The following is a 12,728-nucleotide window of genomic DNA, read 5'->3' as shown; positions in this document are numbered from 1 at the left end:
TTTTCAGGGGGAGAGAAGAAAGGAGTTCAGTGCAGAGTTTTAAATTCGCCGTGCAAAGGCCGTACACTTAAAAGTTAAAATATCGAGCAGACAATCTGTTTTATATCTGCATTTGTTGGATCCCATTAAGGGCTCTGGAAACCAGCACGAGAAGCCGTGTTTTTCCCACACTTGCTGTTCCTTGGCTTTGTGCTCTTCCTCCCAAACGTCCTGCCCGTGCCGCGCAGGAGCTGTCGGTACCTGCTCCTTGGCACAGGCAGGTAAGCTGCTGCAGTTTGCAGATCTGCTGTGAGGGGTCTTCTTTTAATCTCACGTGAGCGTTTTTGCTTAATTTAATTAACTTTGCACTGCACAAAACGTACCTAGTGAATGCAGGGGAACGAGAATAACAGTAGGAAGTTGTTACAAAAGCAGTAGAAGTTGTGAACGGAGCTCGGAGGGCTGAGGGCTGAGGGCTGAGGGCTGCAGGCTGCAGCCCGGAGCAGGCAGGAAGCGAGCGCGCAGCAGCCGGGGTGCCAGCGGTGCCCCCAGGGAGCGCGATGGGGCTGGGAGCCGCTCCAGGGCTTTTCCATGGGAATTCAGCAGGACCTATTTTCTGATGGAGGAGTTGGCAGGACACGCCGCGAGCCAAGGAGTTCACTCCAGAGCATGGTGATTTTTAATAAAGTCACAATTGCTGCTCTGTGCTAAATGACTCATTTTGAAGTCAGCCCCTCATAAAACAATCCGTTCTCAGAGGCTGCTTCCTTCTGTACGTGTTTCACCAGCACGGCATACTTTTACGGTGTAAATGCTACCTTGACTTATGGTGCTGCCCAACAGTTGCTGCTTGTTCTCACAGGTTTCTCAGCGGCACAGCCCCGGGCCCTGCACAGCGCGGCAGGAGGGGGGGCCGCAGGATTTCACATCCAGACCCCGTTGCCGTGAGCCGCGGTCACGGCGGTGGGGCACGGGGATGTGCGGGGGACACGGCCCCGCGGGCACAGCCGGGCCCCCTCGGTGCTGCCTCCTCAGCAAGGGTGCTCGTCTGCTCACGTTCCGTTCCACTGGGCTTTCTTCAACTTCCTCGCGCTGAAATCTGCGCTGGAGCCCCCTCCAACTCGCTGCCAAATGACATGAAATTATTTCACTGGCCAGCGAGTTGGCAGGAGAGGAGCTGGAGGGGTGACAGATGGACGCTGTGAATGCAGGAGTCCTGCGTCGTTAGGGAACCAGGCTTACAACGTTCAGAAAACCGAAGAGGTCTCTGATCCATAAACCCCTTTGTTCCCAGGCACTAATCTTCCCAAACCGACCGAGCTGTTGACGTGCAGGATGATTTAGTTTACTTGCTTTTGTTTATTTGCTTTTTGAGGACGTGTGGGCCAAAACCATGTCTGAGAACATGGCATGTCTCTCGTTACTTGCCTGCAGATCGCAACCTTGTAAAACAGCTTTTTTCTCAAACACACAGTGTGAGCATTTGTAACCTGAATGCAAACTGCCAAACACACGTTCGCAGAACTCTGGTATTTTTATTTAATATGTATATATTTTCTTTTACAATTTGGGCCTAATGAAAAACATGTGGATCGCGCCGAGTAAAAGGAATAATAGAAGTTTGTGACGGCCGTGTCAGTTCCCGCTGGGTATTGCCGACCGTGCGCGTTCTCTTGCTGGCTTGTGGCTCCAGATACTGCAAAATAACTCGAGTACGTTCCCCGGCCCCGTCCAAACCTGCACGCTGCGGTTTTCAAAACGCTGTTGTCTTGGCAACCTTCCAGCCCCTTTCTGGGCATTCAGACCTCAGCTGAAACGAGTGGAGCACAACCGGAGTGTTTTCCCAGGCCTCTAGCACAGCACCTGACCGCGATCCTGGTTTTCTTCCTGACGCTTCGGTCTCTTTGCTTGTCTTTGCTCTCATTTCTGACAACGGTGGCACCGCTGTGGTGCCTCCGTTTCCTTCCTGCTTGCAGTGAAGGCGCTCTGCCCAGCGTCTGAACCAGGGGCACCGACACACTCTTGCTCTGTGGTTGTTCGCAGCAGAGGACAGAGGTGCTTGGCGGGGAGCTGAGTCAGCACTGCCAGCTTCCTGAGCGATACCCGCCCGAGCGGGCACGGAGCACGGCCGCTGCCTCGGAAATGCCACTGAAACCCTACGACTGCAGAAAACTGCTCTAGAAAATGTAAATCCGAATGAATGCCGTTAAAAAGAAAAACAGAGAAAAATGTGAACGTGAGTTTGAACAAAGCCGTCCACCTCCTGCCTTCCCACAAAGGAAACCTGCTGCCTCTGCCCTAGGAGAGCGTTTTACCAAGCTCAAACGGAACTGTTTTTACAACATCCCTTTGTCTCTGTTGGAATGCGACCAACAATTACAAGCTTTTAAAGAGAGCTTCTTGCTTGTTCAGGCCCAAAGGGAGTAGCCGGTATAAATAACAGACGGGCCTGCATTGTCTCCAGCGCTGCCGTGCCGCTGCTCCTCGCGGACGCAACCTGGGCAAGGTGTGGCGGCGCCCGCAGCGGCAGGAGCCTGCGATCTGCTCCCCGCGAAGGAGCACGATGATAAAGTGAGCAACAGCTGACAGGGCCAGAGCTGGTATGCGCAGCCCAGCGGACGTGACGCTCCAATTTTAGAAAACTACAACTGGGGAGACTTGCTGGACCTTGCTGCTGTTTTCCATACCGGGAGCCTTGGGAGAGCAACATCTTATCTGCCCGGCCTCGCGCGGCATTAACAGCCCCTCGTCCAGGCAGCTGCTGGTTAACAATTAATACCTTTGGAGCACACACCTAGCTAAGGAAAAACGGTAGGGATTTGCAACATACAGCCGGGCCACACGAACACATTCTTGTTTTTCCAAGGTGAACGGCTCTGCCACGTCAGCCGGGAAAGCTACACTTCTCCTTTGCTCTCAGTTTGCCAGTACTGCCTCTTCCATCTCTGGCTGTGTGCGAGCGGCAGTGCTGCAGCCCTGGAGATCCGCAGTCCTGATGCCCGCCCGCCCCACTCCCACCCACCCCTGCCTTCCTGCTCCGTCCGCCTTGTGCCTTCGAAGCTATTCAAAAACATCATCTCGCCTTTCCTAAATGGTATCTTTATCTGTTCTCTCTTCGCCCCCAGCGTCAAGTTCTGCTTTGAATTGTCAGGTCCGACACCAGCGATTTGGCTGAAGCCCAGCTCCCACCCACCTCCTTCTCCCTTGCTGTGGTTTGTAAGGGAGGGCGCTGGGGGCTGCTGCGTGTTCCCCAAAGGAAGGTCTTGTAGCTGCCTCGTGGTGAGCAGGATTAGGAACCTGAGTGAGAGTACGCAGGCTTCTGCTCTCTTCTGCTCCTCAGTAACCTTCTGGGTCTCTCTGGGCAGATTAAGGCTTTTGTGCTGTTTTCACCAAGGTCAGTGATCTATTCCTTTGTATTCACTGTACTCCACTCAATTAGTTGAGGGCATTTAAGATGGATTTTTCATATTTGCATCGCAAATTCCAAATGATCCATGAAAAGCAGCTGTTCAGAACTTCTGAATTCATTATCCCCAGTGTTTTGGAGTAAAGAAACTTTGCCAGCCGTTTGACTGGGGCCCTGAGTCGTCAGTATGATGGGAAACTGTCAGTTGTTTTTCGCTTGCATTGAGGAAATAATGTGATGGTACGGCATCTGTTTTCCATTTTCCGTTCACTGCAACTCGTCTTTATCTGACTTGCTATTTCCTAGTGGCTGCTCCAGCACAGCAGCAGCTAAGGGCCTTCTGCAGGGGCACCCCCGAGGACTTGCAGTGTTGCCACGGCCCTGCACAGTGGTGTTAGATACAACATTCCTCCTCTCTGCTCTTCCCTTGAAGAGAACGTGCTTTAGATTTGGGCTGGAATTTGTTACTTTGCGCAGAATCTTTTCCTCCTTCCTGCCTTAAAATGGAAATCTGACCTTCTGGGGCCTCATTTCTTCTTGCCTCTGACTTGCTGTGCAACCCTGGGCAAACGATCTCCCGTTGCAGTGTCTCTGCTGTCTGCAAAACGGGCATAACAAAGGGGGGAGTCTGCTGTTAGCTCCCCACACTGAACGGACACACCGCCAGAAAACAAGAAGTGATCTTCCTTCTGGCCCCACCAAAACCTGGGAGAGTAAGGGGAACGTTCACGTAAGGGAAATACTCTGGGTGAAGTAGAAACAGCAGACAGAAATAACAGAGCTTTTTTCCTGCTCCTGACCACCACCTTTACACAGCATTCCTGGGTAAAACTTTAGTTCTTGTTTGCTGACTCTTTAGAAGGACCTAGGACTTTGACAAAACAATATGCCGATGTGAATAAAGAATTAGAATGAAAGTGCTGTGTTTCACAACAGACCTTGATGCCATGGCATCAATAATATGAATAAGTTTAAAACTGGGAAAGTTTCAGCTCAAGCTTTTCAGGATTGCTTTCGAAGCCAAAAAGGAACTGCAAGAACTGCAGGGAAAATGCAGAGCACGGAGCATGCAGGTTCCTCTTCCCTAAACAAGCAACCGTGGGCTCTCCAGTGAGTGCTTTGAGCTTTAATCATTTGGGGCTCACATTTCTTCTGGCTTGGAGGTCCGGTAGTGAGCAAAAGGAAAACTCATAATCTAACCTGAGTGGTATTTGCAGTATTAGCTCCCCTAGGTTTGCTTAATCATGTTGCAATGAGCCATGGCCATGCTGTCTGCATTGCCACTTTGCTTTCTACATCCTTTACCTTGTGTCATTTTTTTTTTTCTCCAGGAGTCAGAACCAAGATTATTTCTTAGTGGCAGCCTCAGTGTTTTCCTGCCCAGTCATTGCACAGTGTTTGTTTCCAAGCTCACTGGTTGTGCCTTTTCCCTGATCTGTATCTCCTGCTTGTGCAACCCTCCCAAGTGTTACTGCTGTGCACCCACGTGTCCAGCGGACAGTACAGCACACCTCGTCACCTGTGGGGAGCCCAGCCTCCCCTCGAAGACCAGCACTCCAGGCACACAGGTTCGTACGGTCAGCTCAGAATACAGCAAGAGACAACTTGCACAGACACCACAAATCGCATTCATGGGGCTCACATCATCCTTTCTGCATTTTCCAGCCAGCCAATTTCTCGGTGGCCATTGCGTTCGTTCGTACAGAAACGACGTGGCCGAGAGCCAGAGGCTTGTCTCGCTTTCTCCTCTCTTTCCTTCCTTCCTTTCTTCGGCTCGTCGGGTGTGACAACCTGAACACGGTTGTTTATTGCTTTTGTTTCCACATATAATCAGATCTCTTTCCCTGACATTATGCAGCTCAGCACAAGCACTCCAGGTGGGATGAATCCAGTTCAGTGCCCTCCTCCCACCCTAGGCTGCTCCCACTGCTAATGAACTGCAAACAACCATGTTCCTCATGTTCAACCTTCACCCTGCCCGATGCATCCATAATCTAAATATAGGCCATAATTATTCCACTGGCGTCTGTAGGCCCATTGACAGAACTGACAGTGGCAGAGGTCGGGAGACCCTTTGCACCTTTAATATATTCTCTTAACCAGTTCCCTGCCACTGATGGTTACAGTCTCCCTAACATCCAGTAAATACCTGGGGTTTGTCCTTTGACTGTTCCAAACGCGTTTGTTCCTCAGTCCTTTCAGTCCCTGCACCACCACACTGCAGGCTGATTATTTTCTTCCCTCTAATTGGGACACTTCATTTGTTTATCTGGTTGTGCAATCAAAATGTGAGCTCGGAATGCTCTTTTCAAGCCAACGACCTGCATCTCCCCCAGATGCAAATCCCAGTGCCTGAGAAAATGAGTGCAGGAATCGATCTCCTGGCCAATGTGCTGTTTCCATGTTGGAATACCCTGGAAGCAGAGGCACTGACTTTCCATATTATTATTTTTACGGTTCTGTGGAACAAACAGTTGAATGTGGTGCTGCGAGTGAATAGCGGGGGGAGAAGCTAATCTGTGCTGTAAGTAATTTGATCGCAAATCATTTAGAGAATGTAAATTATAGGGGAGAGATGTCACTCCTGGCAGGAGGTCGCCTGTGTCACCTGTCAGGCAGTCCCCAGTGGCGATCACGAAAATTTCTTTGCGGGATTATTAATAAATAAACATAATGCTCTGCATTTCTGCAGCACCTTTCACTGGAGGGACAGAAAGCACTTTAACATTAAGAACTGTGCTGCGCCATTATTTTAACTTCCTTTCGTAATATTATTTTAAAGGTTAAATTTGTCATTTGATTCCTGGGATTATAAAATGGTATTAGATTTAAAATTCATGATTCCCACCTCCACCTCCGCTCGTTTTGAGGCATAGGAACAATGTCCATTCTACATCTTGATAAATTAAACGAAGTGACAAGTCATTAGTTCTGAGGCGCGTGTTAAGTGTTTCTAGGGCAGTAGCTCCTCGAAGTGTAAGAGTGGTCAGGAATCCTGCGTGCTACTACAAAGGACAAAGTTTTTGTCTTGCAAAATTTATAATTTAATACAAGGCTATGAAAAGCAATAGTAGAGAAAGGAGAAGGTTGGCTGAAACTGAGACTGTTTAGATCCGTAAGCATGCATCATGTGGGACATGAAGTTACGATGATAGAGTTGTCATTCAGTGTGCAGTGATTTATTACTGCACTTGTAAAGAACTGGCTGTGCGGCTTGGTATAGGTATCACCGTAACTGTTAATAAGCTAGAGGAATGTAGAGAAAAGGTGAAGAAAAGATGGAAGAAAAGCTGTTACTATTGCACGATCCCTGAGTGTTATGCTAACCAGTACTGTCTCATTTTTCATTTGCATTCTTTTGTCTCTGTGTCCATATTGTTAGCCTGAAATGTAAAACTTACCTGCAGGCTTTTTATGGGCAGGAATCTTCCTTTGTTCTGAATTTTTTTGCACAACACTGAATGCAGTCTGGGTCCTGACTCACGAGTAGGACCCCAAAGTCCTGAAATGTTATTATGCTGTCCTGCTCCTGCTGAAGTTCATGGCAAAAGGTATCCCACTTTCTCTGGCTGTGAAATTATATAGCACCGATGCTACGAGCAGACCTTAGAAGTGAAGAAGAGAGCAAATCACAAAAGCATTACCCAGAACAGATTCTTCAGAAAATATCCCCTGCGCAAGGGGCTGAGAATGGGAAGGTGCACGCATGCAGCTTCTGGCAGGGTCACACTCGTAACATCTGGCTGTGAAAGCCGGGAGGCTCTGCCAGCTCCTTTCGAATAACAGGCCGTGCTCACGGAGACGGAGCGTAACTGTGCATTCCTGCGAAACTCGCCCAGAACACTTGGAAGGGGTCACAAGGAGGAATGTCAGGGAAATAGGGGAAGGGCCTACGACTGTTACAGCCGGAGCCATTCAATCTGGCTTCAATTGCTTCAGTTGCTTTTTCTTTTTCCTTCTCCTATTTTTCCCCCTTGCCTTGCCTTCCCTTGCCTTTCCTCCCCTTCCCTTCCCTTTTTTCTTTTTCTTTTTTTTTTCTTCCTTCCTTTTTCTTCTTTTCCTTTTTCTTTTTCTAGAAATTCACGCATGAAACCGAGAAAGCAAACCTGCAACAAAAAATGAGAACTCCAGCACGGCTGAGTAAGGGAAGGCATTCAAGTACTGCTAACAACCAGAGACACTGTATAAACAGGGACTGACTTAAGACAGTTCATTAAGAAAACAGGGAGACTTAGCAGTGAAGCTTGTGCCGTCGCTAACAGAGCAGTGCAGCAGCTGGGCCCGTCCGTACTGACGGCCTCCCGTGAGGTCTGGGTTCACACCCGAGCCCAAGCCCAAGCCCTCCAGGTGTCCCCAGTGCCTGGGTGCCCGCGTGCTGTGGCCGCAGCCCCACGCGAGCCAAAGGCAGGCTCAGCCCTCGGCTCGGGACGGGACCTGACCTGAGCTCAGACCCCACCAGAGAAGCAAGAGGGAGGCAACGACTTTGAATTGAGTTTCCTGAAGCCCTGGCACAAATGGCAATGTAAACTGTGACACAAACGGCACGGCCTGCAGCTTGGCGCTCAAACAGCAGCAGAACAGTGCTGCTTCTGGTCATTGTTCCTCCACAGCCACACGTGGCGTGGCGAGTCGCCTCTCCCTTCCCAAAGCAAGCCCTAGGTACCTGCCGCCTTAGTGCACAACTCCTCGGGCAACCCGTTCCAGTGCCTCAGCACCCTCCGAGAAGTCTCCATGAGGGTTTCAGCAGCAGCTGCAACCCCCCGGCGGTGACGAGGGCTTCTCAGAGCAGGCGCTGCAGGTGGGGAAGGGGCTGCCCTTTTGTGGGGCTTTTCTTTGAAGTCCAGCTGAAGGAGCCCTTTTGTGCCTGGCACTGTCTGGCCTGTCTGCTTTCTCCCTCCATGCTGAGATGTTCCTGAGAGAGGACGGTGGGAGACGCTGGTGGCCGCGTGCTGCCGAGGGCTGAGCTGCTGGGAGGCCAGGAGGAGCACGCAGGCGGAGGGTGCTGAGGGCTTGGAGACCCCACGAGGCAGAATGTGCTGGCTTTGGGGCGCAGGGGAAGTTACAGGAACAGAGTTGTAGAAAGGAAAATGTGTGAGTCAATATTCATCCATATATTCATGATCTGTAGGCTTGAGTGCTGTGATGCTCATTATCTAGGCATGACCTTAAAAACTGGAGTTGATTGAGAACACGGCAGCCCATCTGCTTGGCAATGCGGGCTGCTGGGGGCCTCACCCCAGCGCTCGGCTGCTGCGCTGCCTCCCTGCCCTTTGTCTGAATACAAATGCAAGGGCTCGGGCTTCATCTCCAGACCCTTTGCTGGGGCTGAGACAAGGCGCCCACCACTCCTCTCGCAAGAGCACGGGGAGCGGAATCTCCACGTGCAGGACCCGCAGCTTTCTCCGTGTCCCAGCTCCGGCTTTTACAGCAACTTCCTCCTCCTCCTCCTCCCCAAAATAAGCAGCGAGCACAAACCTGACAACCCCCATCCTCCACCCGCCCTTCCCCGAGGGCAGCAGGAACTGCCACCCACAGCCCTCGCTGGCAGGGCAGAGCCCACGCCGGGACCCTCTCGGTGCTGGCGACGGGCACAGGCACCAGGCAGCCTCTCCCCGCGCTGCTGCTCCTCACGGAGGGCGAGCAAAGCTGCGGATGGAAGCGCACAGTTTCCTGCCCTGCGAGGAGGGGCGGCAGGCCTCTTCTGCTTCTTCTCCGCCACCCCGCCCTGCTTTCCACTGACCAAAGAAATGAATGAGAACTGCTCACTGCCGCTTAATCCTTCCAAACACACGATCACCAGCAAGGAGGAAGCGATGTTAAATTTTCTGTAGTATAAAAACTCCTCCTGCTCCTTCCTCCAGACACCTTCCTCAGCCTGCTTTCTAGCATCCCTTCTTCTTTAAAAGAAAACGTGTCTTTCTTCTCAGCAATTAAACTCTATAAAAAAAAAAAAAGGACATTTTCTCCATCATACTTTCCCATCTCCCCTTTCCTGGATGGCAATCACAGACTCCAGATCTCACGCTGCGCAGGATATTCTGCCACTGGTCACATCTGGTTCCCTGATGAGATCCGCAGGCGGCCGAGCTGGAGCGCTCGCGGGGTCACGTGGCGGCTCTAGGTCGCTTATCTTCCTGAAGACCAGCGCTTTTTAATCTCCTTTGATTCCCTTTCTCTCTTTGTGCAGCACTCTTATCAGTTTGAGACTAAACTGTTGCACAAATGCTCATGAGATCAATCTGCAGATCTTAAATGCGGTAAAAAAGAGGTGTTTCTCTGAGCAATCTGTTGGAGAGATTTTGTACTGACTTTTAGACTAGTTACACGCTGGTATGCATTCCTTTAGCATTAATGCTTCCTCTGGGACTCGAACCTTACAGAAATATGAGAACCGAGCATGCAGGCTGCAGACACACCGTGAAAGTCAGCCTGCATGCAGTGTGTGTGCGGAGAAGGCACGCTGCCGCCGTGCACGGGGAAAGAAAAATTCACAGCCCATCTTCTCTAGCTACTGCTGGAAAATTGAAGCTCTTTAAACTCTGCAAGTTTCATTTGAGGAAGAAGGGTGGTTTTTTTTCTTCTGAAAATAACTGTTAGCAGAAGTCTCCACAGTGGATGCTATTAAGAATGGAAAATAACAAATAAGTCAATAGGCATATATTAAGTCACTAGGGCCAGGAATTTATCAATAACGGACTGAGGATGAAGGACACAGTGACAGTTGCATTTAGCACTCAGAATAAGGTAAATCAATCCCATTGACTATATGTTGATTTAAAATCCTTAAAGAATTGGGTTGAGATCATTCTAGTTTTCCAGATACAGACTCACTATCGGGAACCTTCATCCCCCGTAAGAAATAAAGAAAGGTACCTGTTTAATTTTCTCAGCCCCCACCGCTGTGGTGGCCTACTTGTGGCACTCGGCTGTGTTTGAACGACGGCAGTAAAGTGGCCTCAAGGCCACGGGTCGGGACAGTGCCGAAACACTTGGGCTGTGGGGAACAAGCAGGCTGTCACCGTGTGAGCTTTGGCCGTGCAGCTTTAGAGGCAGAAATGCCTGGCTGCGCTGGAACAGAAGAGCACTTCCTTGTATGTTAGGGTAAAAATGAAGTTATTTAAAGTACCCTTATTTATGTAGCTCTCCGTTCCTTACAGACTGAGCTTCAGGCTTACGCTGCCTGCTGGGAGTTCCTTCTGACAGCTGTGTCAGCGGGACTTTAAATATTTGTAGATTAAAATGTGCGTCAACACACTCTCGAACTGTATAAAACAGTGAAATTGGTTAAATGGAAACGGGGAGCTGAGCTCAGCGCGTGGCACGACCTGCCGTCAGATGGGCGTGTGTCGAGCACCTCGTGCCCTTGTAGGCCTGGCCCTGCACGAGGGCCGACCTCCCTCCTCCGCGAGCCACCGGCCAGCGGCTGCTCCTCGCGCGGCCGAAACGGGGAAGGAAAAACGCAAACGTCTTCTGGAAGTTCTCGCTTTGGGGGTTGTTTGAAGGAGAACTGCAGCAGAATCCTAGCATACTGTATGAAAGAAAGCCTCTCTCTGTCAAGACTTAATTGAGGAAATTTAATTTTCTTTCTTAACTGAATTGCTGTTGATAATCCAAAGTAATTCTGTCTGGTGTGTCTAATTTAGCAGTGAAAAACCTGGATCTTGAAGCTGTGCACAAGAATGTAGCAGATTTTTGAAAACAGCTTTTCTGAATAGCAAGACAGTAACTCATGGCAGCCTAACAAAAGATCCTTTTCTTTCTTTTTGTTTTGTTTTGATGTAAAACACGAAAGTTCTTGTACCTCGATCCACTGGCAGTCTATTTTCAAGAGAAAGAAATGCATTTTTGCAAGTGGCACATCAACAGACCCTGAGAAAATTGAGTTTGGAGAAAAAAAGAGAATTGAATTCATTTTGTTTCTCTAAGCACTTTCCCATGTTTCAGATTTTGTACTGATAGATTGATGATATGATTTGCTTTAAAACCAGGTGGCCTCTCAGTTTCCATCTGTTGTGTCTATTGCTCTGTCTCTAGTGAGAAGCATTGCATAGCTGTGCAGGCATCTGTACCCTTGAGAGAAAAATCTATGCTATCAGAACTGCTCAGGGAGATAGAATCTACTTCTGCAGTATCTTAAATGTGAGACGTATCAGAAACTTGAGGCCCTGCAAGGATCGTGTTTATATTCACCCGGACTGGATGCACTGAATTTATATTAGCTTTGTGTAAACAACTTTACAACAAAAACAAAACTTAGTGACGTTTTCAAAAGAATCAGCTCAGATCTTACAAAATAACCTGAATATCCCACAAACATTTGCTGCAGCTCTTTTGTCTCTCTGGATGCCAGAGGCGGCACGGCTTTAGCGAGAATGTTTTCCTAAAAGTGGTTCTGATGAATAAACAGTGCCACCTGCGCAGGGACCTGCCGGCACTTCCCGGGTTCTGCAGAACTGGGACTTTGGAGCTCAAGGTACGTGAGGAAAGTCTGCCAGCAAAAATGACTTATTCGGACCAAAATGTCGCAGGTAACTGGTTCCCCCAGCCCTGGCGCAGGTGAGGCAGAGAGGGGATGATGCAGCAGCCCCGCAGGCTGCCAGCATTTCTCCGGGAGGTGCTGGCCATGCCTGTAAGTGCAGGATGCCGAGCGAAGCCCTTCCCTTCAGGACGCCTGAAGGAACCGGGGATCACAAAAAGGCCCAGGACAAATGGGACGAGATCAGTCCCGTCCCAAAGACGGGGGTCCCCTGCGTGCCGCCAGCACCGGGCTGGCTGCGACTCCCTCGTGTGCCTGCATTTCACAGCCCGGGGGGGTCGCGGCCGTCACCAGCTCCACGCCAGCTGCTCGCAGCGACCGAACGGCCTCGGTCAGCGGTCATTGTAAAAAACTGTATTATTTCTGGGTGGCAGAGCTCCAAGTAGGGACCAACTGCCGCGGTGGCGGCGGTCGCTCCTGCCCGCACGGCCTGCTCGCTTGGCCCACCCGGCCCCACGCCGCGGCGCCTCGCGCTGTGCTGGTGCCGGCTCGCGGTGTCCCGGTGGGGCAGGGCCGGGGCGGACGAACACTGCCTGAGCCCCAAACCGCCAGCGGCCGCACGGTGCTGGCAGCCGGGCTGCGCCTGTCGCCCCGCTGCGTCGGTTCAGCCAGACCCAAGGCTTTCGCTTTTCTTTATGGTTAAGCCCGCTTTCAGGTTCTGCCCCCCTTGTAAACGAGCCTCGAGTTCTCGGCCCTAACTCGGGCACACCGGGAGCGACCGGCGGCGGGCGGCGGAGGCGCGGCCCGGCCCAGCAGGGCCCAGCGCAGGCCGCGGCGGAGCCTCGGCGGCCCCGGGGCGGCCCCGGG

General features: G+C 50.9%; 1 long non-coding RNA gene across 1 annotated transcript; it reads right to left on the bottom strand.

The window, feature by feature from the left end:
• Positions 1-3,777: 3,777 nt before the first annotated feature.
• Positions 3,778-12,709, bottom strand: LOC125180726 (uncharacterized). Its single transcript, XR_007159509.2, has 2 exons — positions 9,360-12,709; positions 3,778-6,990 (listed from the first exon to the last, which is right to left on the bottom strand). It is a non-coding gene; the product is annotated as an uncharacterized lncRNA (long non-coding RNA).
• Between the last annotated feature and the right edge of the window lie 19 nt (positions 12,710-12,728).

The sequence above is a fragment of the Anser cygnoides genome, chromosome 20, assembly GCF_040182565.1.
Source record: "Anser cygnoides isolate HZ-2024a breed goose chromosome 20, Taihu_goose_T2T_genome, whole genome shotgun sequence".
In the NCBI taxonomy this organism is placed as follows: domain Eukaryota; kingdom Metazoa; phylum Chordata; class Aves; order Anseriformes; family Anatidae; genus Anser; species Anser cygnoides.
This window is presented reverse-complemented; position numbering and strand designations above follow the sequence as displayed.